Source organism: Schistocerca nitens, chromosome 3 (assembly GCF_023898315.1).
Source record: "Schistocerca nitens isolate TAMUIC-IGC-003100 chromosome 3, iqSchNite1.1, whole genome shotgun sequence".
NCBI classification, from domain to species: domain Eukaryota; kingdom Metazoa; phylum Arthropoda; class Insecta; order Orthoptera; family Acrididae; genus Schistocerca; species Schistocerca nitens.
The window spans coordinates 628,117,102-628,140,373 of record NC_064616.1 but is presented as its reverse complement, the minus strand read 5'-3'; positions in this window follow the sequence as shown (position 1 = coordinate 628,140,373).

Here is a 23,272-nt window from a genome sequence, read left to right as displayed (position 1 = left end):
TTCGAATCGAAACTTCTTTATTCTTGTGTAGAAAGGAGTAAATCTTCCTCGTGAATCCATTTTCAATACGTTACCACAAGAATTACGGAATCTTAGCAATAATCCTCGTACTTCCTCGTTTAAAGTGAAGAATGTCCTCACGGTTCCCACCATCTGTTCTCTTGTGGAATTCCTGGATAAAATTTAAGCAAGTTCCTGTGTTCCATTGTTGATTTTGCTAATACACGAGGTGACAAAACTCATGGCATACTTCCTAATAACATGTCGGTTCTCCTGGCGTATTGAAGAAACTTGACGTGGCATGAAATCCGTAAGTCGTTGGAAGTCTTCTGCAGAAATATTGAGCCATGCTGCCTATATAGCCGTCCTTAATTCCGAAAGGGTTGACAGATCAGGATTTTGTGTACGAACTGACCTTTCGATTATGCCCCATAAACATTCGATGGTATTATTGCCGGACTCTCTGGGTGACCAAATCATTTGCTCGAACTGTCCAGAATGTTCTTCAAATCAACCACTAACCGTTGTGGCCCGGTGTCAAGGCGCATTGTCATGCATAATAATTCCATCGTTATTTGGGAACATGAAGTCCATGAATGGCTACAGATGGTCTACAGGTAGCCCAGCATAACAATTTCCAGTCAATGATTGATTCATTTCATGCAGTCACAGCCCACACCATTATGGAGGCACCTCCAGTTTGCACAGTGCCTCGTTAACAACGTAGGTCCATGGATTCGTGGGGCCTGCGCCCCTTTAATTCCATTATCAACCCTTAGGAACCGAAATTGGGACTTATGTGACCATGTCACGGTTTTCCAGTCGTCTAGGGTACAACCGATATGGTCACGAGCGCAGAAGGCCATACCATGCTGTTAGCAAAGGCACTCGCGTCGGTTGTCGACGGCAATAGCCCATTAACGCCAAATTTCGCCACGCTCTCCTAACAGATATGTTCATCGTACATCCCACAATGATTTCTCAGTTATTTCAAGCAGTGCTGCTTGTCTGTTAGCACTAACAACTCTACGCAAATTCCGCTGCTCTCGGTTGTATTCTCGGTACGCTCTCAATACTCTAGGTCTCAGAATATTGAATTCCATAAAGATTCGTGAAATGGAGTGTCCCATGCGTGTAGCTCCAAATTCTATTCCGCGTTCAGAGTGTTTTAACTCCAGTTTTGCGGCCATAATCAAGTCGGATACGTTTTACGTAAATCACCTGAGTACAAACTCTGCTAATGCAGTGCTCTTTTATATCTTCTGTACGCAGTACTACCGTCATATGTATTAGTGTATATCGCTATCCCACGATTCGTCACCTCAGTGCATATACTCATCAGCTTGTCCTCTGCACAGGATTAGTGTGTTATGTTAGTTAGTATTAACTTTTTTGATGTTAGTTCCATGAACATGGAGATTTCCTTCTCAGTTTTGTTCCACGGAACTGGACGTGTAATATAAAATAAACTATACACTTTATAAGCATATTTTGTTAGCCTTTAAAGAGACATGCGGGACTTAACTACACAAACTCAAAAAATACACGGTTAAACACAAACCTTTTGAGCACTTAGTAACATCTTCACGAAACTGCACACCCGAAGGGCATTACGGAATGTAAATTTGAGTACGTTGTTGCGCTCGTGGACACACAGTTGTCAACGTAACCTCTCATGTGACTGTGCTTCGAAACTACCACGGCGTAGCGCGAAATGATCCTCGCACCACAGCCAGTCAGCGCAGCCTCTGCGATTGGCGGGGCGCGAGACCAATCACGCTACGACTGCTCCGCAAATTTACTCCGAAAGGTTTAGTGGCGCTTCCAGATTAATTCTCTGCGGCACTTAAATACTGAAGCATTCTAAATAAGACTCGTCAGCCTCGCTTCGAGCCGCCTGACAGGATTAAAAACCGTCACCACTCTTGTATAACCCATAAGCGCCCTGGAGCTACCCAACTACTTACAGAAGGCTCTGATATTCGACCAATAGACTGGGAAACGAGCTCACCAAAGTCACTACCCTGTCTCCAATTGGTATCTAGCAGTTTTCGACGGTAATACCCTACATAAACAGAATAGAGTAACAGCCTAAAATCAAAGAGCAGAAAGACATGCACAAGAACTGAATACTTCAGATTACCGTTACAGGAAAACTAAACTTATTCTCTTGTCATAAGACCCTCCATGTTTGCTTAGTTGGTTCAACATCACAGCCAGGTAACGAATGGCTGCACGTTATGCTATGTATCCTGTCCCTAAAGAGTACAGGTTGGTTGTAATTAAAGTGCAGCTACTCACAGAGGTTCATTGTGGGCTGTAATTACCTTGTGGCAGCGAGACTTCTTGATAGACATGCTACTGCGTTAATGCGGAACTGATGCACGATGAAAAAAATGAGTTTTGATTTTGGCCACCAGTTGCAAATCTAGCACTGTTTATTCAAAAATTTTATACATTACTTAACGGCTGTTGACAGTCACCTTCCAAAAATGTTTACGCATAGAAATGTTTGCATATGTAGCGGATTACGAATGAGATAAGGGCAGAAAATGTCAAAGAAATGAGAAAGGCATACGAGCGGTCTAAGGCGCTGCAGTCATGGACTGTGCGGCTGGTCCCGGCGTAGGTTCGAGTCCTCCCTCGGGCATGGGTGTGTGTGTTCGTCCTTAGGATAATTTAGGTTAAGTAGAGTGTAAGCTTAGGGACTGATGACCTCAGCAGTTAAGTCCCATAAGATTTCACACACATTTTTTTGAGAAAGGCATAATTCTGGTTTAATGTTAACCACCGTTTATACAACTTGAAATTACATTTAAATCAATACCCTTAACTGCTGACGGGCGTTGATATACATCAACGGGGCAATTGAAAATGTGTGCCCCGATCGGGACTCGACCCCGGGATCTCTTGCTTACATAGCAGACGCTCTATCCATCTTTTTTTAACCCATTTTGTTCTATATTGTTCGTTGAATTTGTTCGCGGCGGACGTCCGATGACACTCGTTCAGGTTGCTCGTAGATCCGTGCTCTCAGTTTTTTATTACAGAGGGTAGCTAAACCCTCTGACCGAACACACTGAGCTACCGTGCCGACGTCCATCTGAGCCACCGAGGGCACAGATAGTGCGACTGCAGGGATTTATCGCCGGTACGATCCCCGGGAGACCCACATTCTCAACTTGTAGTCCACACACGACATTCGTAGTGTACCTGCCATTATACCCATTACCTGCGACAGACAACCCACCGAGTCCCGTAAGAGTTCAGGCAATTCGTGTGCATCCGCACTGAAGAAGGTCATCAGCCAGGTAGCCTTAACGATATGAAGATGGCATCTGTTCTTTCGGACATGTCCGAACGACGTGAGCAACAGTTGCTCACAGTAGTCCCAGTAGAATCTGAGCACCGTGTTGCTATATACCTGCCTTCAGGTCAAAATGGTTCAAATGGCTCTGAGCACTATGGGACTCAACTGCTGTGGTTATCACTCCCCTAGAACTTAGAACTACTTAAACCTAACTAACCTAAGGACATCACACACATCCATGCCCGAGGCAGGATTCGAACCTGCGACCGTAGCAGTCCCACGGTTCCGGACTGCGCGCCTAGAACCGCGAGACCACCGCGGCCGGCCCGCCTTCAGGTCAGGTAGAGCCCGAACGTGTCCGTGGTAATCCCGTTCATTTAGATATCGCCAGAGCCAAAAGTCACTCGCATTCTGATCAGGTGGTCTTGCAGGCCATGCATCTGGGAAACCTCTGGAGATAACACATTCGTGGAATGCTGCGTTAAGCAGGTCTTTCACTGGGCGACCGACGTGAAGTATTGCCTCATCTTGCTTGAAAACTGTGGTTTCTACGCAGTTGCGTTCTTCCAAAGCGGGAATCAAATTCTGTACCAGGAGGTGTCGATAACGTTCAGGTGTCACGGCACATGTTAAATGCCCTCTGTGTGTATTATTCTCGATGAAGAATGGGCTGAGAGTAAAGGTGCTTGTGAATCCACACCATACAGTCACATATGCCGAAAGTAATGGGTCTTTGTGCGCAACAAGCGGTTTAACAGTACATCAGATTTGGAAGATCTGTGTATTCACTGCACCCCGTAGTGTAAAACGGGTCTCGTCATTCCATACAATATTGATCGTCCACATGTCATCAACTTCGATCTGTACTGGGAACCGAAGAGCTAAATCAGAACGTATCTGCGGACCCTGAGGTCTCAGATGCTGCACGGTCTGGATCTTGAATGGGTACCAGTGTAATACAGACAGAGAGACTTTCCATACTGTTCACCAAGGGATCGATAATTCTCGTGACTCTGCATGAGCACTAGCACAACCAGAGGCACTTTCTTTAAGGTCAGTTACGGCATCAGCAACATCGACAATAACTTCCACAGGGATAGGAGTAAGCCTTGTGTTCCAAGTGCCACGCCAAGCTCACCTGGGTTTTCGAATTTCACTGTCATCTTCTTTAAACCATTTAAATACATCGGGTCTCTCCTCAGACATTTCAGCTGGCGATACTTTCTCAATGCAGTTTAACTGCTTCTCTTCACATAAAAATTTTGACTAATAGCGCCCAGCCTCTGGTCTAGATGGTCATACTGTTCACTCACATTATGGCTTGTCAGATGACAGCGTGGATGTCACACTGACATACAAACATCATACAGCGCCAGATTTGCACCTGGTGGCAAAAATTGAAACTAATTTTTTCCAGTGTAAATCGATTCCGTACTAACGCATTAGCTACAAAGTTTCTCTGCCATACGATAATTACACCCCAAAGTTGACTTTTGTGAGTAGCCGCACTACCTAGTGTATGTACGCCCACCAAAATTTTAACACTCACATTGAAAACTGGCTTACGACTAAGCTGGTTTCAATGATCGATCTTGGGAATGCACTTGCGAACTCTGTCGAAACTTTTCGCAAGGGGAGAACAACTTTATTAATCATTCATTGTCGACGTTTGTTATACACCCTGCTATACTATCTCTGCCTCAGAGGATTTAAAGATTGCATCTTGCACACAAGGAGGGCCAGTAGCCGACCGCTCGAATCCGCGGACTCCAAACAGCTGCACGAAATTGTTTTAGCATGTAGCCCTTTCAGTCCGTCGGTTTCCAGAAGAGAATGTAGATACTTCAGTTGGTCATTTCATGCTAATGCTAACAGCATTTGCTGTACGATTCTGCTCCGTGCGAGTGCTTTCTAACTGCCCGTTCTGCTCAAGCACCAGAGAAACTTCGTTCTCCCCAGGTCAAGGGAAAATGTCCTTCCGAACACGACAGCCACAGAATGAGCACACAGATTCGGTTAGGAAAAGATATTTTAAACGCGCATCTCTCTGTCCACTTCACTTTTGTTTTTACCAGTGTGTACCATGGCGTATTACCAAAACGCGTGCGACTGGTGTAGGTTAGGTAGACGGCAGCAGATGTCGGAGACAAACGACATTCTTACTCTCATAATACGGAAAATAAGATCTTGTTATATACTTCCCTCCAGAAGACAAAGATTGATTTAAGTGCCGCAATAATGCAATTCGTGATAATATGCCCGTACCTTCCTCTGATATTGTCTAGTCAATTATAGGGCGACCTACAGTTCAACTGTTTAACAACAATTTAACAAGAACAAACAAAGGCTGTTCTTTGGTCTAATTGTAGTAAATTAATTGCCAGTTAAAGCACGTTCACATTTTACAGATTTGAGTAAAGGAAACCCACTGACCATCGCGCGAAGGTGCTGCAAAATTTTTGGGTCTCTATGAAAAAACAGTGCGTTGCATAACAGGGAGACCTTATATCCAGTAATAGAAGGTATATGCGGTGCTTGGATAGAAATGTAAGTGACAGCAATGGGAGTACCAGATGGCCAAGCCTTTAGTAAAATTAGCATTTTTGGCGTGTATCGGTCGAGACATAATCCTTTCCTGTCAGCGCAGTTTCTAAACAGCGGTTGGCACAGCAGAAATAGTTGAGAACGGCAGTCCGAGGATCGTGGGGTCCAGTTACTATGCGGAAAAATTTTAATTTCTTATTATAAATTTCTACTTTACGCAAATAATGCTCAGTATATTGTGTTTATGAATGTTTTTGTAAAAGGCATGCAAAGGAAAAGCAAAGGAAAATTTAGGGCTGCTCATAAATTACGAAGAAAAGATGGTACTTACCAGCGTCTACGAGTACTCTGAAAATAGACTTCCAACAAGGGATTGTAATTAAAATGTCAGGACTTCGTATTCCGTTAGTTTCATTTTGACCTCCGAGCAGACATCGGCAAATGCATACCAACAATAGGTTTCCACTGCAGGTAAAATCATCCCATCGACCACTGAGAACAACAATGTTTGGTAACGGTCTTTGATTGTAGTTTACATCTTTTGGCTGAAAACGATCGGGTCACATCAGAAAGTTCCTCAGAAATAACCGAAGGACACATTGAAATTAAAAGTAAAGTGTGCGAGAAAATAATTGAGATTTTAAAGGATTTATGCGTTAGTATGCGGCGATCAGTTCATTTGGTCCGAAGAAGTCGACGGTCGAGGGGAATGTGAAGAAGTGGAGGGAGACTTCTTGTCAAGCGATGACTACGAACAAATCGAAAAAGAAATTGAAAATGATACAGATTTTGTTTCACTAGATTACAGAGTAATGGTGGTTAATGTTGCAAAAACACATCAAAAGTATAATATGAAGAGTCTACAAACGAAAGACCGAGCGAGGTGGCGCAGTGGTTAGACACTGGACTCGCATTCGGGAGGACGACGGTTCAATCCCGCGTCCGGCCATCTTGATTTAGGTTTTCCGTGATTTCCCTAAATCACTCCAGGTAAATGCCAGGATGGTTCCTTTCAAATGGCACGGCTGACTTCCTTCCCCGTCCTTCCCTTATCCGATGAAACCGATGACCTCGCTGTCTGGTCTCGTTCCCCAAACAACCCCCCCCCCCCTCCCCCAACAGATAGATAGATAGATACAAACGAAAGGAGAATCTCGCTTGAAGAATATGTGAAATCAGAAAATTTGAGAGCAGATTAAAAACGGATGAAGTGAAAGCATAAATATAACAAATTTGGTACCTGGAAACATGACCGCTTCGTAGAGACGTGTAGGTATAACCAACAAGCTACCACAAGAAACTTGCAACAAAGGGAACTTGTTTTTGCGAGTCATTGTCCAATTTTGGAATGTCTCGAAAACCTGAGGAAGAGAGCTGAGACAGTAGCATAAAATTCCCCAGAAAAGACAGCCACTATTGACGAAGTCCTTGCTGCAGCAGAGACGTTTCGAGTCCAAATTTGGGGTCTTATCTCTACTTAAGAAAATATTTTTGCTATCAACACCGATGAAACAGGTAAGGCGAGAATTCTTCGTCGAAATAGTATTCTTGACGTCACGTAAAATAAAATGTTTATCTTCGTATGTTCTCTTTCTAGTCTGCCAGTACCAATCGACTTATAACCGGACCATGCACTATCGAATGGCGAGAGTAGTTCTGTTGAAACGAAAGGATATGAACAAAGGGACCCATTCGTATGCAGCACAATATGCTACAACCCTTTCTATAAAATTATTTTCAACAGCCAACGCATGACTCTTTTGGACCGAGGATTCAAAAAACTGGGGATGAGCGTGCGACAAAATATAGGAATGTTGTCATTACTTCATGAAAATGTTGTGGACTTACAACAGCCTAATACAATTTTTTTTTCATTGAAGTTGTGAAGTCCTGCGTGCAGCAGAACAAATTTATTTTGTTAACTGACTCATGGGAAGGACAAACAAATCCACCATTCCCCGACGAGATTTTGTAAGGTAGACATGGATTGTCGTCGTGTAGTATTAAAGGGGTTCCGCCCAAATGCACTCTGGTAATAGAACCATGAAACGTCTCTTTTTCGTCCGGTAAAGAATTTGATAAGAAAACTGAAAAAACTGCTCTTATCTCATCGAAAGAGGAAAAGGAATCACATCCTGAGAAGACAACATCATAACACATTCCATTATACATTGCCAGCTATCTTCACCAATATTTGGGGAAATGATGCGTTGCGCACGGTTTGCCGCCAAATTGTGCTGTCAAAGACAACCATTTATCAGTGTAAACCAAGTTAGTTTTTCTATAGCAACTTTAAAATAACCACGTAACTGTAAAAGCTTGGCGTTTATAATGTGTGCGGAATGCCTATAAAATTACTGCTCCCCCTTTTTTACGCTGAATATCACACAATCTCGGTAAATTCTCAACTATAAAATAACAGAATTATCTAATTTTATATAAGAGCTTCTCGTGTACGCCTGAATCACAGTCCCTTCAGAGAAATTTATTTACAGTCACAGATTTTCCTTCGCATTTCCTTCCCATGCCTCTTATGAAAATATTAATAAATGCAACACGCTGAGTATTTTTTCAATTTATTTGCAATATAAATAACGTAAAAATTGAAAATTAAAAGTATACCAAATTTTCCGCATATGGACTCCATCCCACGACCCTCTGACTACCGCTTTCATCTCTCCCGCAGCACCAAACGCTGTCTAGAAAGTATACTAACATAAATGACTCTTGCCTCGCTCGACCCGCCCAAAAAATGCATTTCTTTTTATAAATGGTTGCCCAAGTGGGGCTCCCAATTTGTCACTTTCATTTCTTTATAGCCCTGGGCATGCTATAAATCTGGACGAGATCGGTGATAATGCGTAGGTGCTATCCCCTCGTAAGTAAAGCCAGTAGCACTTCTTTTCTTGTCTCTATGTCGTAATGAGGAATACAAGAATTTCCGTTGTTAGCCTCGTTGCTACGTATTGGAAGACACGCGTAGCTACCTGTTTCGATCTGGTACCCGCCCACAACGGTGCCGGCGGCAACAGTGGTAATACAACGGACGAGCCGATTGCCATAGCTCCGTTCCTCGTAGTGATCTTTGAACACGCTTCGGTCATCGGTCTGGAAGCAACTTGGCCACGCATGCACGCCTTCCGCCGGGCCTGCGTACGAAGACCGCGGCATTGTGGACACTTGAAGATACCACTTGCCAGCTATAACCAGTAGTAAATGCCTGACCACTTGCCGCGAGTAAATAATGCGGAATTTACACAACGTAGAATTGTGATATTCCCGAGAGCAGCAGATTCGTAAGATTCCCTGAGAAACCCTAAAGAATCATATCGGTAGTTGCACTCCTCTCATATCTTTAGTTTTTAATGACTGCTGAACACCATAACGCTGAATGTAAACCAACAACGATTGACATTAAAATGTTATGAACAGATTCCATGAAGGCAAAGTGGCTAATACAGGACGACATATATTAGAACAAATAATGCATTATTTGTTGCAACTATGTCTGCGTAACACAGTTTATTGAAAACAACACAAAATGGAGTTACATCACTAATAAAAGTGTACTGACACAGATAACAGCGTAAAACCAAAGTCGTCTACTGATTAAATGAACAATTGCAGTCAGAGCTGGCATCTCATTCATAAGCAGTCTTCACAGGACACTGCTGCTCGGACAGCGGCGCTGTTTGACCCAGAGCTTCTAGTTATGGCACAGAGCAGCACTGCAATACGCGAAACCTGCTGACCATACTAGCACTGACGTAATAAATGCGCTCAGAGTGTTTTTAATCTATGATTTAAATGAAACAAAGGGATGAAATAATAAATTTCAGCCTGACGTAGACGGTGGACTGGTTGTACGTTAAAATTAAATTTGAGGTGCTTAAATCAGTAACACGTCTAATTTTAAAATTTCTTATTAATCGGATGGGAAACGAGTTGTGTCGTCTCTGGTGAAAAGCGAGAGAGCAAACTCTTGGATGCAACAGGTAGCATTCTTCTCTAGAGTCAGCCTGGACTGAAGAGGATGGTGTTGATGTCATAAAAGTTTAATGTGGAGAGGGGGGGGGGAGGCCCACTGCTCGCTGTCGCATGTCCACCGATGACGTCAGTTACGTAGCAAAATACGAAATTAACCAGCGAACAAAGACTGTCAAGGGGATAATATGTATACAGACATCTTCGATATGCAACGGGAGATCCGGTAGATCAGTACTGAGCGACATCAGACAGCTCATGAGCAAACTTTGTGTCTCTACAGCCTTTGTTAATTCATCGATCTTCATTTTGATAAACCTTCTGAGCCACCAGGTTAGTCAATTTGGTACTATTATCCATTTTTATAGATTTCTCTTGGTGCCTAAAACTCCTTAGATGGGTACCGTTGTTTCCATCTTCTTTTGAAGAAAATATAGACTGCAGTCAGTGTCGTCTCAGGCAACATAATAATACAGGGAGTATACACATCACTAAACGGTTTCAGTTTTCACAGGCTATTGTGGCACTCCACGCTGTCTAGTACCTCTTACGTACTTACCAGCTTGTAACAGACCTATTGAACGAGGAATGAAGCCGATGCTGCTACTGTTCAAAAAATGGCTCTGAGCACTGTGGGACTTAACATCTGTGGTCATCAGTCCCCTAGAACTTAGAACTACTTAAACCTAACTAACCTAAGGACATCACACACATCCATGCCCGAGGCAGGATTCCAACCTGCGACCGTAGTGGTTGCGCGGTTCCAGACTGAAGCGCCTAGAACCTCTCTGCCACACCGGCCGACTGCTACTGTTCTTGGCTGGACATTATCGTTGGACAGTTAGGTAAAGAATGACTAATTTGTTGTGTCTTGTCATAAGATATACGGTGGTGTTTCTGAAGGCAGACATCAAATTATAGTCGTCGAAAATGCCACTTAAGCATCCACAGAGCACAATGTAGGCCTGATCGTGATGTGTTATTCTAGCAGTTCTTAAGAACACTGATTTTGCTGCATTTCAGCAAGACATGCTGACCTCCGTGTCTCGTATGCATGATATACGACATTCGCCAGAGAAGGCTACCTTTTATACCTCTTGTACTCTTTATCAACCAGCAACAGTCTACTTTCAACCAAGCGAGGAGTGCAGTGACTGGCACGCTGGACTCGCATTTGGGAAGACGATGGAACAAATCTCCAACCTGTCATCCGGGTTTATGTTTTCCGTAATTTCCCTAATTAGCTCCAGGCAAATGACGGGATGTATTTTTTTTTTTTCAAGAAAGGTACTGCCCATTTCCTTCCCCATGTTCCTATAATTCGAGCTTTTGCTCCGTCTCTAGGGACCGCGCTTTCGGTGGGCTGTTAAACTCTCATCTTCCTTTCTTCCTTATTTACTTCCAGCTCCGAATCTGTAGTGCAAGAACGTTAAAATCGAATCTGGTCGCCCCTTTGATTCACTTGAACGAAGAACTATTTAACTGTGGAATGTTATTGATCTTCCTAAATTATGGTGGCTGAACCCACTACAATACCTTAGAACCTACCAACTGCCGGCCGCTGTGGCCGAGCGGTTCTAGGCTCTCCGGTCCGGAACAGCGCCGCTGCTACGGTCGCTGGTTCGAATCCTGCCTCGGGCATGGATGTGTGTGACATCCTTAGGTTAGTTAAGTTTGAGTAGTTTCTAAGTCTAGGGGACTGAAGACCTCAGATGTTAAGTCAAATAGTGCTTTGAACCATTTCAACTCTACCAACAGGGTGATGTTGGGAACTACTTCCTTAATAACATTTTAAGTATAATAAACGCTGTGAAGAATGATACCAGCAGAGTACTAATGGGTCCACTCCAGTACTGCAAACGGATTCGATCCGGATGTCAATCCAAAATATGTTGACCCCGCACTTTACATCCCAGTATGGCCTATAAAATTATCTAATGTAGTGAGAGATCGATCGCTCAAGGCAAAAAACGAGAGTCCTCAACTTTTGTTCTCGAAACTAACGTAAGCATTTGTACCATCACTGAAACATGGTTCAAACGAAACGAACTGTTCGCGCTCCCAGGATACTCTGTCATTAGAGAAGGTTGAGATGATGGCTACGGAGGGGCAACGTTGTTTATAAAACTCGATATTTATTTTTCTGTTGTCAGTACTGGCATTCAGCATGATACACTGCAAACGGTGAGTATCTGCCTGAAGATTAAGGACCTCCACCTGAATTGGGTCTCCTCATACAAAGCACCTAACGATAGACTTTCCAAACGACAGTTGACAACGATAATTACTCCATCGGGAAACCTCTTCAACTACTAGATGTCTTTAACGGTCACCATATGCTGTGGGGTGCACAAAGGCCTAGGCAATGGGAAAAATGCTAGTGGATTTACTAGACGAAGTAAAATTTATAATATTAAATGAGGGCTCATCAGCACGGAGAGTCCGACCAAATGAAGTCCCGATGGCAGCAGCCTTGAGCGTAGCATGCGCTGCACTTTATCCCAGAACAACAAGGGAAGCGCTATCGGATACTTTCCGTTCGGATCACTTGACAATTCAAATCGTAGTGAATGCACAACGTAGGGAGACTGTCAAACGTATAATCAGCCGAAAATGGGACACAAACAAAGCCAATTGGAACCCATACGAAACAGTACTGGAAGGAAAACTGAAATCAGTCATCGAAACAGAGCACCCTATCGAGATTATGGAATCTCGGTATCGCTTATCAGTTAAGCAGCGGACGTCTCAATACCTCTAAAATGACGTAAGCAGTCTTCTCAGACGCGGTCACATTATTGGTGGGATTCAGAATGTGCCGCAGTTCTCAAGGAACGAAGACAAACATTAGGGAAATACAAAACTCTCTAAAATGATATGAACTTAATTGCTCTTAAGAAGCACAAGCTGCAGCCAAGAAAGTATTCTAGTGCCAGAATAGAAAATCGTGGCATTATATCTGCACTGCAGTCTGCAAAGAAAAACCAGGATTTGGAATGAAATAAACTACATTAAAAACGGTCTGATAATGTACACGCACACACCTCCACCTTCCGACGAACTTTTTGAATCATTCTTGTGAATGACAGCCATAGCTGACGTAATGGACAAGGAAGACGAGGCGGAATAGTAAGAGAAGCACAGTGTCATTACACAACCCTTTTTGCCGGAAGGACTCAAGACTGAGCTTTTCCAAAGGAAGGTACTGCTCCTGGCCCCGATTATAGTGCCCATCCGATGCTACGACACGTCCCCCACAAAGTGAAAATGCTGCTACTCAAAATTTGCAATAGCGTATGGATTCAAAAGTTCAAACTCGACTCCCCAAAAGCACTCTTGCGTAAAATCGTAAGCTTCGTGAGCAATAGGAAAACAAACATTTTCCAGCAAGGAACTACACTGGGATCCAGAAAAACTTGCCGATGACTCCAGAAGGGACCAGTCTTGACTCCCGTATTATTTCCTCTCAATACTGCAGAACTGAATGAGCTCTTTGCCAGTGCCATCCAAATATTACAATACGCAGGTGAGGCATGCATATTTTCCGAAGACAGTACTGTTGAGTCCTGTCACATGACAAGACACATCACTCTCATACGTCTACCTGAGTGGTTTACAGAAAATGGCTTCGAAATCTCTGATAGCAAGTCTTACAATGAACACCACAGAAATATCCTCCAAAAATACTGCAATGAGCGCTGTTGCCTCACGAAAGAGAACGAACTGATAACAGTACAAATGACAGCTGTACTATACTTAACAAACAGTACTCCTAATGATGTGTACTGTGCGGCTGCCTCGAGTAGAATGAGCATGCTGTTGCCTCACGAGCGAGTTATCATTAGGAGTACTGTTTGTTAAGTATAGTACAGCTGTCGTTTGTACTGTTATCAGTTATCTTTATTCGCCATAGAATTCCACTTCCCCAAAACAATGCAACTGGGACAAAAAACTTTCGCAGTTACGAAAATAATACAATATCTTGGACCATAAACGAAGATGGGCTCCGCATATCGGATATGTCGTTACCAGCTGTTAAAAAGCCTGCAATCTCATTGAGCAACGAAAGGAGTATGGGAGGGCTCTGATCGGCGGTCAGATATGACTTTATACTGGTCCCTACTAAGGGCACACATCGGCTATGGATACATGTGCTTAAGATCAGCGTCAGACAGCACGCTCGAGTCTCGACATTATGCATTACAAAGCCTTGAGTTTAGTTACTGGAGCGAACATATCAACCCCAAGCAACACATTATTGATTGAAGCGAGTGAGACTCTGTTAAAGTTGCGACGTATATTCCCTTGCGAGAAATCCCTCCTGCAGCTCTATTTCGACGAGTGTTTGCTGAAGATGTTGGATAAATAAGCAACTTCTCCCTGTCGTGGCCGAATATATGGAAATGCAGGCATTAAGGCGCAATGTGTCGAAGAGTCCTCTTCTGCCGCATACATACCAAACGTCGACTCTGCAGATTGATCCCAGGACCAATTTAGTTCGCAGCTCGTGGTCGTGCGGTAGCGTTCTCGCTTCCCGCACCCGGGTTCCCGGGTTCAGTTCCCGGCGGGGTCAGGGATTTTCTCTGCCTCTTGATGACTGGGTTTTGTGAGATGTCCTTAGGTTAGTTAGGTTTATGTAGTTCTAAGTTCTGTGGGACTGATGACCATAGATGTTAAGTCGCATAGTGCTCGGAGCCATTTGAACCATTTTTTGAACCAGGACCAGTTTAACGTTTCAAATCGATGGTCCAACTAAGGCAACGGCAACTGAATTCCTATCTCACTGTCACGATACACGTGTGGTATATACAGATGTACCCAAGTGCAGTGACTGCGCTGATAGTGCCTGACGGGTACCCGAAAGCAAACGACAAGGTTCAAATGGTTCAAATGGCTCTGAGCACTATGGGACTCAACTGCTGTGGTTATCAGTCCCCTAGAACTTAGAACTACTTAAACCTAACTAACCTAAGGACATCACATACATCCATGCCCGAGGCAGGATTCGAACCTGCGACCGTAGCAGTCGCACGGTTCCGGACTGCGCGCCTAGAACCGCGAGACCACCGTGGCCGGCAAACGACAAGGCCTTTACTGGCTGGATCCACATTCCACTATGGTGATAGCAGAGATGATTGACATTTTGGAAGCCCTGATGTTTTCGCAGACGTCCACAATGGACATAACAGTCATCATCTCTGATAACTGGGCCCTACAACTCGTTAGAAACCATCACACTAGTTACACTGTAGTCACTACATATTAATTCACCCCACACTTCCGAGAGTACCATGGTGTAATAAGATACAAACAGGGAGGAGCTTCACAGCAGTTATAACGCTGCTGGAATTCAATCACTGGAAGCTCTACAAATACCTATATTGGCTCAATCTAAACGCCACCCCTCTCTGTGTTTGCGAAGAGGTAGAAGGTCCAAACCACTTATTCACACACTGTCTTCGGAACACTTGTCAGAAAAACATTCTTGCAAGTAATCTTCGGGTTCTAGATCATCAGTTGCTAAGCAGCCTCTACACTTTGTTAACATCCAGCAACATATAATAAAATCCTGTACGAGTTCGTTAATAGTGCCTATATCCAAATACAAGCTCCCTGTGCTGCTGATCTAATGTTCTTGACAATTAGAATGCCAGGGGAGCACCAAAGCACAGTTAACTTCCTATATTCCAACGTACTACTCAGCAGGATGTGGAACGCCAGTCTAATAAATATGTGTCACTATTTGCCTCCTGTATGTATGTCTCTGAATACTGGTACGTCTACATGGTGCGGCGCTTAAATCCGGACAATTGAAACTTCTTTTTAAAAGCAAATTTATTTAAACAAAATACAAATGAAAATGAAAATCCTTTTACATAAAAGTAGTCGTATCTCACAAGAGTAACATTACTCGATGTAACCCCATTCAGCCAAAATGACCGCCTCCAATCCTCTCCTGAAGCGATCGCTCGCAGTCATTAAAACAGCGCTGTCGATATTCGCGAATGCTGCTGCGACAGCGGTGCGTAGAGATGTGACATTACGGTGCCTCGTCTTAACGGTAACTCTTTCGACTACGCTCCAAAGACGGTAGTCCAGGGGATTTTAATCCGGGATACTCGGGGACCAGAACACCTTTGACCAGAACATATCAACGCTACCGAGAGCCAGTTTTGGACTAATTGGATCGAATGAGCCGGTGCACCGTCCTGTGAAAAGACATATTGTCTCCACAGTCACCATCCACTGTTTCACGACAGATAAACTTCTTTTGAGGCAGTTTGTCTCTTCTCAAAGAAATATGGCGACATGATATCACCATCACTGGACGCAACAGCAAGGACAGGAACCCTAGACTTCTCCGAAGCATTATAATTGTCCACAATATCGTAAACTGTTGATCTCGTGTACCCGAAGTATCGAACTGTATCAGTGAGCGAATGTCCAGCGCGAAGACATTCGATAATCGCGAGTCTTCGTTTGTACTTCGCTCGTGTGCATAACATCTCGGCCGTTTTGAGGTTCTGACTTTTACTAGATGCCTATGGCTTTCAACAACGCCAGTCGCGACCTCCGGTGGATCTACGATAGCCGTGCGGGATTAGTCGAGCGGTCTGAGGCGCTGCAGTCGTGGACTGTGCGGCTGGTCCCGGCGGAGGTTCGAGGCCTCCCTCGGGCATGTGTGTGTGTGTTTGTCCTTAGGATTATTTAGGTTAAGTAGTGTGTAAACGTAGGGACTGATGACCTTAGCAGTTAAGTCCCATAAGATTTCACACACATTTGAACATCTATGATATGGGGAGTAATTAAATTTAAAATTTGTCCGGATTTACGCGCCGCACCCTGGATACGTATAGCCACAATACCCAAATCTAGTCACTGTATACTGCTCTCATGTTCTGTCTATATGGTACATTTATATGTGCCCAAATATTCAATTCTCTATCAGCAGATTTTGAAAGAATTCATATGCGGCATACAAAAGGACATTTCACTGTTAATTTAGATATACGTTCGTTAATATGGATTGTATCGAGAGTATCCCAAAGACGTACCAACGGCGCTTTATCATTTATTTTTCTTTTATCACTAGAATTTTATAGCGTACTATCCCTATGTATGTTACCTTTCGTCTTGATTACGTTTTACTGTATACTGTGGATGTAAAATTTGTTTCATGTCGGAATCTGTCCTTTCTTAAGCCTATGTAACTTGTTACCAGTGTACGACGTAACCTTATGTATGCCATGAATTGTCAAAACCAACGTTGTGTAATATTTCGAGTGGTGAGTTGGCTGTATTGGCACGTTCCGAAAGCCAACAAATAAAAAAAATAATAAAGAAAACAACTTCCGTCTCTCACAGTTCAAAATGGCTCTGAGCACTATGCGACTTAACTTCTGAGGTCATCAGTCGCCTAGAACTTAGAACTAATCAAACATAACTTACTCTATGGACATCACACATATCCATGCCCGAGGCAGGATTCGAACCTGCGACCGTAGCGGTCGCTCGGCTCCAGACTGTAGCGCCTAGAACCGCACGGCCACTCCGGCCGGCTCTCTCACAGTATCTTAGAGCTTAGTTTAAGCTCAAAGCTTATAATGATCCTAGAGGGAAAAAAGTCTCTCTTGGCTGTGCCCGAAGAAAGCGTAGTCCTATCAGGTTGTCATATGTATCAGTGATTTATCAGATAGAGCCAACAAAGGAATCAGATACCCCACTGACAATGCTGTTGTGCAGAGTGAAATATCGTCGTTGGAAGATTGTAGGGATATATGGAAAGACTCGAAAGACCTTGACAAAATTCTCAGTTGGCGTAACGAATGGCAGCAGTCTCTAAACGAGGATAAATGAAAGATAGAGAAAATTAAAATTCGAGGGTGAAAATCTGGTAAACCTCACATCTTTTGAATATAACCTCTAAGAAGCTGTACGAAATGTGATGCACCGTTGTTATATTGTGGCCCACACTTCGGTAACTACAGTATTACCTTAGACATTCTGTTATAATTAAATGTTTTTCCACAGTTTAATCTTTAGAATAGTTAAATTGTGTGGTGTTAGCTTAGCGTAAAAGTGTCAGATAATTCATTAAGCAAGAAACCAAGGTGGCTAATACACGGTCCAGTCATATTAATGTGACCACTGTCTATGTTCGACGTCAACGTGCAACAATCGCTCAAAGACGGCAGATGGCAACACTAACAGTGGAGGGTAGATAAAGCGTGACGGGGTGACGTGGCAACAATGCAGTCGTTGTCGCAATGCGGAAATGGGGCGATTTATCTGAATTCCAAAAGCGCATGATAATTGGCTTTTGGGTCAAGGTTGGTAGCATTTCCGGAACGGCTACATTCGTAAACTGTTCAAGCGCTGCCTTGGTTAAAGTATACCGTGCATGGCAAAATGGCGCTATACAAAACCGGCGCCGTGATAAGTATGGTGCATCACGGGCCATAAATGACAGGAGTGAAAGACGGCTGCGGAGATGTGTGCGGGCGAATAGACGTGCAACTGCTGAGCAACTGATCGTTCAGATGAACCAAGGGGCTACCATCAATGATTCTTCAACGACCGTTCAGGGAACGTTGCTGCGTATGGACCTCCGCAGCAGGCGCCTGGGTCATGTACCCATACTGACTGCTGTTAATCAGTGACGAAGGCTGGAACTTCCACGCCAGTACCGCAACCGGGCGCCCACTGAGTGACGACAGGTAAATTTTTCAGGGGAACCACTTTTTATGCTCCATCGGACAGATGACCGTCGGCTAGTACGGTGTGAAACCTCTCAAAGTAAACTCTGCAACAACCGTTGGAAGGGTCCAGGCTGGAGTGCATTCCTTGGGTGATCTCACCATTGTGCAAGGCACAATGGACCAACACAAGTATGTATCTATCCTTGGGGACCGTGTCCACACCTACATGTAGCTAGCTTTTCCATGGTATCTACCAGCAGGACTACGCAACGTGTCACACAGCTTGTAGTGTACATGCGTGGTTCGAAGAGCAGCAGGATGTGTTAACCATACCCCCCTGGCCACCATACCGTATTAAAACTCATACTGGAAACTGTGGGACCATCAAGATCGAGATGTCTGAGCCAGGGATCCTCAACTGAGAAACCTAGCTCAGCTGGCCATGGAATTGGAGTCGGCAAGGCTCTACATCCCCGTCGGTACGTATCAGAACTTCAGTGACTCTCTTTCTGCACGTTTCGCAGCGGTCCCCACTGCAAAAAGTGGTTATTCAGGCTTCTGACAGGTGCTCATATTAATGTGACTGGACAGTGAGCATAAAAATTAAAACATACCATAGTGTGCATGTATTCCAGGGAGTGAAAGTCTTGGGAAAGTGTTAAGGAAATGTAGGATATCGGACGATGAAGCATTAACGTTGTCACGTACGTGTATAGAACTACCGCCAATAAGGATGAAAAATATTACACAATCTTTACAATAATACAATGCCTTAGTAAGAACAAACATTAACTGGGTGCACAAAAAGTAAGACTGCGGGGAAATTTGTCTGGACAACCGTAGAGGCAGGCCGGAGTGGCCGAGCGGTTCTAGGTGCTACATCCTGGAACCTCGCAACGGCTACGGTCGCAGGTTCGAATCCTGCCTCGGGTATGGATGTGCGTGATGTCCTTAGGTTAGTTAGGTTTAAGTAGTTCTAAGTTCAAGGGGACTGATGACCACAGCAGTTAAGTCCCATAGTGCTCAGAGCCATTTGAACCATTTGAACAACCGTAGAGACATAGGTTTATGGGTTTTTAATTTCATGAGTACTCCGGGACGAGTCTTAAAGAAAGTCCAAAAACAACCGCAATCCAAGACTGGACGAACGGCGCTTTCCATGTAGTGGCGAAGGTGGTGGTGCTGCTCATATGCCTCGAGTCGTAGGATGGGTGCGTTACATCTTTGATCATCTGGATGAGAGAGCCTGTATCACTTTTAGAAACATAGTTCAGATCATGCGGCAGTGGTAAGCATTGGCCTGGTTACAGTCCAATGCGGCAGCGACCAGTGATGCCTCTTGACTATTACATGACGACAATAGAGCAGTTACTGCCACCAAGTGTACCTCTCCAAGGTTCCAACCGAAAGGAATTGTCTCGAAAGGATTTCTCCTGCCCTTCCGTTCTTTTCCTAGGATTTCCTCTCATTGTGTCTATGGCGTGTAATAGCAAGTCTAGTTCAGGAGGAGGTCGAACAGATATTGCAGCACACACACACAAGTTATCAGTAATTTATATAAACTTGAACATAGTAAATACTTTACTTTGGAAACATGTATTACCCACGCATATGACATGAAACTGATGCGATTTCTGACAGTTACAACCTTTAGCACTTCTTTACAGAATGATAACTTCACATCAGAGTACAATAGTGATGAACTGATGATAAGTCCAGAATAACTGTTCTATTCGCATGCAGCGGGATCTGTACTACGATGATACTGTCGTCCTAAGCGATGACTACAACTGATCGCTGATCACGTAGAGAATGAGGTGGGTGCATAAGTAACTTTCGGTCTGCTGCGGTGGTGTAACGTAACACTAGGGGGCGTGTCTACGCCGTTGTCTCCGATTCGCAGCGACTGTCATTATTGTGGTGCCGTCTGAGGTACCAGCTTTTGCATAATACCTCATTCTGCAGGCGACACCACTGGCTCAGCTGTTATTCATTCTGCAGCCAGTTGGGTGTGACGTTACAAACTCGCAGTTTGTACTTCGAGCCACTTTGTGCACTTGCCAAATAAATTCCTTAAGAAGCTATTTGTAATCGAAAATTCCATATTTGTCAGCCGAGTGCCAGTGGTCATGGGTAGGTTACCTATACATCGGCTTTATCCCATTCACTCGACTACAGCTGTTGCGCCGTAAGTGTAGCTGCACCGCCGTGTCACAGTTGCTCCCAAGGGACTGAAAATTGTAGTGTCCTGATGGACGTGCTAGGACATAAAAGAGATGATACAAACCATCTGCCACCTGACAGCTAACATGATGATTCCACGAAGACTTTTTCTTGACATACTTCTACATCTACATCTACGGGATTACTCTGCTATTCACAATAAAGTGCCTGGCAGAGGGTTCAATGAACCACCTTTATGCTGTCTCTCTACCGTTCCACTCTCGAACTGCACGCGGGAAAAACAAGCACTTAAATTTTTCCGTGCGAGACCTGATTTCTCTTATTTTATCGTGATGATCATTTCTCCCTATGTAGGTGGGTGCCAACAGAATGTTTTCGCAATCGGAGGAGAAAACTGGTGATTGAAATTTCATGAGAAGATCCCGTCGCAACGAAAAACGCCTTTGTTTTAATGATTGCCAATCCAATTCACGTATCATGTCTGTGACACTATCTCCCCTATTTCGTAATAATACAAAACGAGCTGTCCTTTGTACTTTTTCAATGTCATCCGTCAGTCCCACCTGATGCGGATCCCACACCGCACGGCAGTACTCAAGAATAGGGCGGACAAGCGTAGTGTAAGCAGTCTCTTTAGTAGACCTGTTGCACCTTCTAAGTGTTCTGCCAATGAATCGCAATCTTTGGTTTGCTCTACCCACAATATTATCTATATGATCGTTCCAATTTAGGTTATTTCTAATTGTAATCCCTAAGTATTTAGTTGAATTTACAGCCTTCAGATTTGTGTGACTTATCACGTAATCGAAATTTAGCTGATTTCTTTTAGTATTCATGTGAATAACTTCGCACTTTTCTTTATTCAGGGTCAATTGCCACTTTTCGCACCACACAGATATCTTGTCTAAATCATTTTGCAAGTCATTTTGATCATCTGATGACTTTACAAGACGGTAAATGACAGCATCATCTGCAAACAATCTAAGACGGCTACTCAGATTGTCTCCTATGTCGTCAATATAGATCAGGAACAATAGAGGGCCTATAACACTTCCTTGGAGGACGCCGGATATTACTCCTGTTTTACTCGATGACTTTGCGTCTATTACTACGAACTGTGACCTTTCTGACAGGAAATCACGAATCCAGTCTCACAACTGAGGCGATACTCCGTAAGCACACAGTTCGATTAGAAGACGCTTGTGAGGAACGGTGTCGAAAGCCTTCTGGAAATCTAAAAGTATGGAATCAATTTGACATCCCGTGTCGATAGCACTTATTACTTCATGAGTATAAAGAGCTAGTTGTGTTTCACAAGAACGATATTTTCTGAATTCGTGATGACTATATGTCAAGAAATCGTTTTCTTCGAGGTACTTCATAATGTTGGAACACAGTATATGTTCTAAAACCCTACTGCAAATCGACATTAGTGATATAGGCCTGTAATTCAGCGGATTACTTCTACTTCCCTTTTTGGGTATTGGTGTGACTTGAGCAACTTTCCAGTCTTTAGTATACCTCGCTCCCCCGCGCACTGTTGTTGTGTACTGATTCGTACAGAATTCCTACACCAGTGTACTGAATCATATAACACGCAAACGCTGTCACCTGTCTATCAAATAATGTAACTATTTCTAGCAGCACATGCACAAAATTCTGTCGCACATGCACACAATTCTTCGCTATAAAATAAATACTGATGAAGGCGGATGTAGGGCTTAGCTTTTTTGGATGGGTTCTGGGTGTGTTTCATCTGTAACGAAAATCGCTTACAAGAACCTAGTGTGAACTAGTCAGGAGTTTGTGGTGCCTATCAAATACACCTGACAGCAAAACTCTAAAGAATTCACAGTCGCGATGCAGAGATCGTAAAAGGGCGGCACAGCCCGTACAAAACCGTTACAGAGCCGTTCGCGAAACTTAAATGAGAAACTTGTGTGTATTCTCTGGAAGTACTGTAGGGTAAATGTTGGGAACCGACATTGCGGGACTTCGTACAAATCCGCTTCCATCACTTTGTATCCCGCGTAAGAATCACGAGAATAAGATAAATGAGATTACGTCGCGTATGCATTAATTTTTCATCCCTTGTTCAATATTCGAAGTGAATGGGGCAGAAAATCGTTCGCACACTATACTCTAAGTTGTGTAGTATATAGAGAGAGTTCGAAAATTCCCGTCACTAACTTCTATAAATTGAAGAGGGAACTGAGTAGATAATATTTTTAATTGAAACCCATGTCCGGAAACGTACCGTTTCCGTTCTGCCACCATTTGAAGACATGTTGGTAACGCGACCACCTCTACAAGTAATTGATTAGGGGTGACCAAGTACATAACTTGTTTTACAGTTCCACTCATTAATAGCCAAAGAAATTTTTCGCGTACTCGTTGAGGTGTTCTTAGTCCACGTGATGCAGAACGGCTTCTTCCAGTTGGGGTGTGCGAAGTCTGCTTGTAGCACCATAGTCACGCCTGCTGATGGAGAAGGTACCCTTTCTCGAAGGCGTTGCGTAATAATTGCGGGGAGAAGGGTATTCGATGTAGT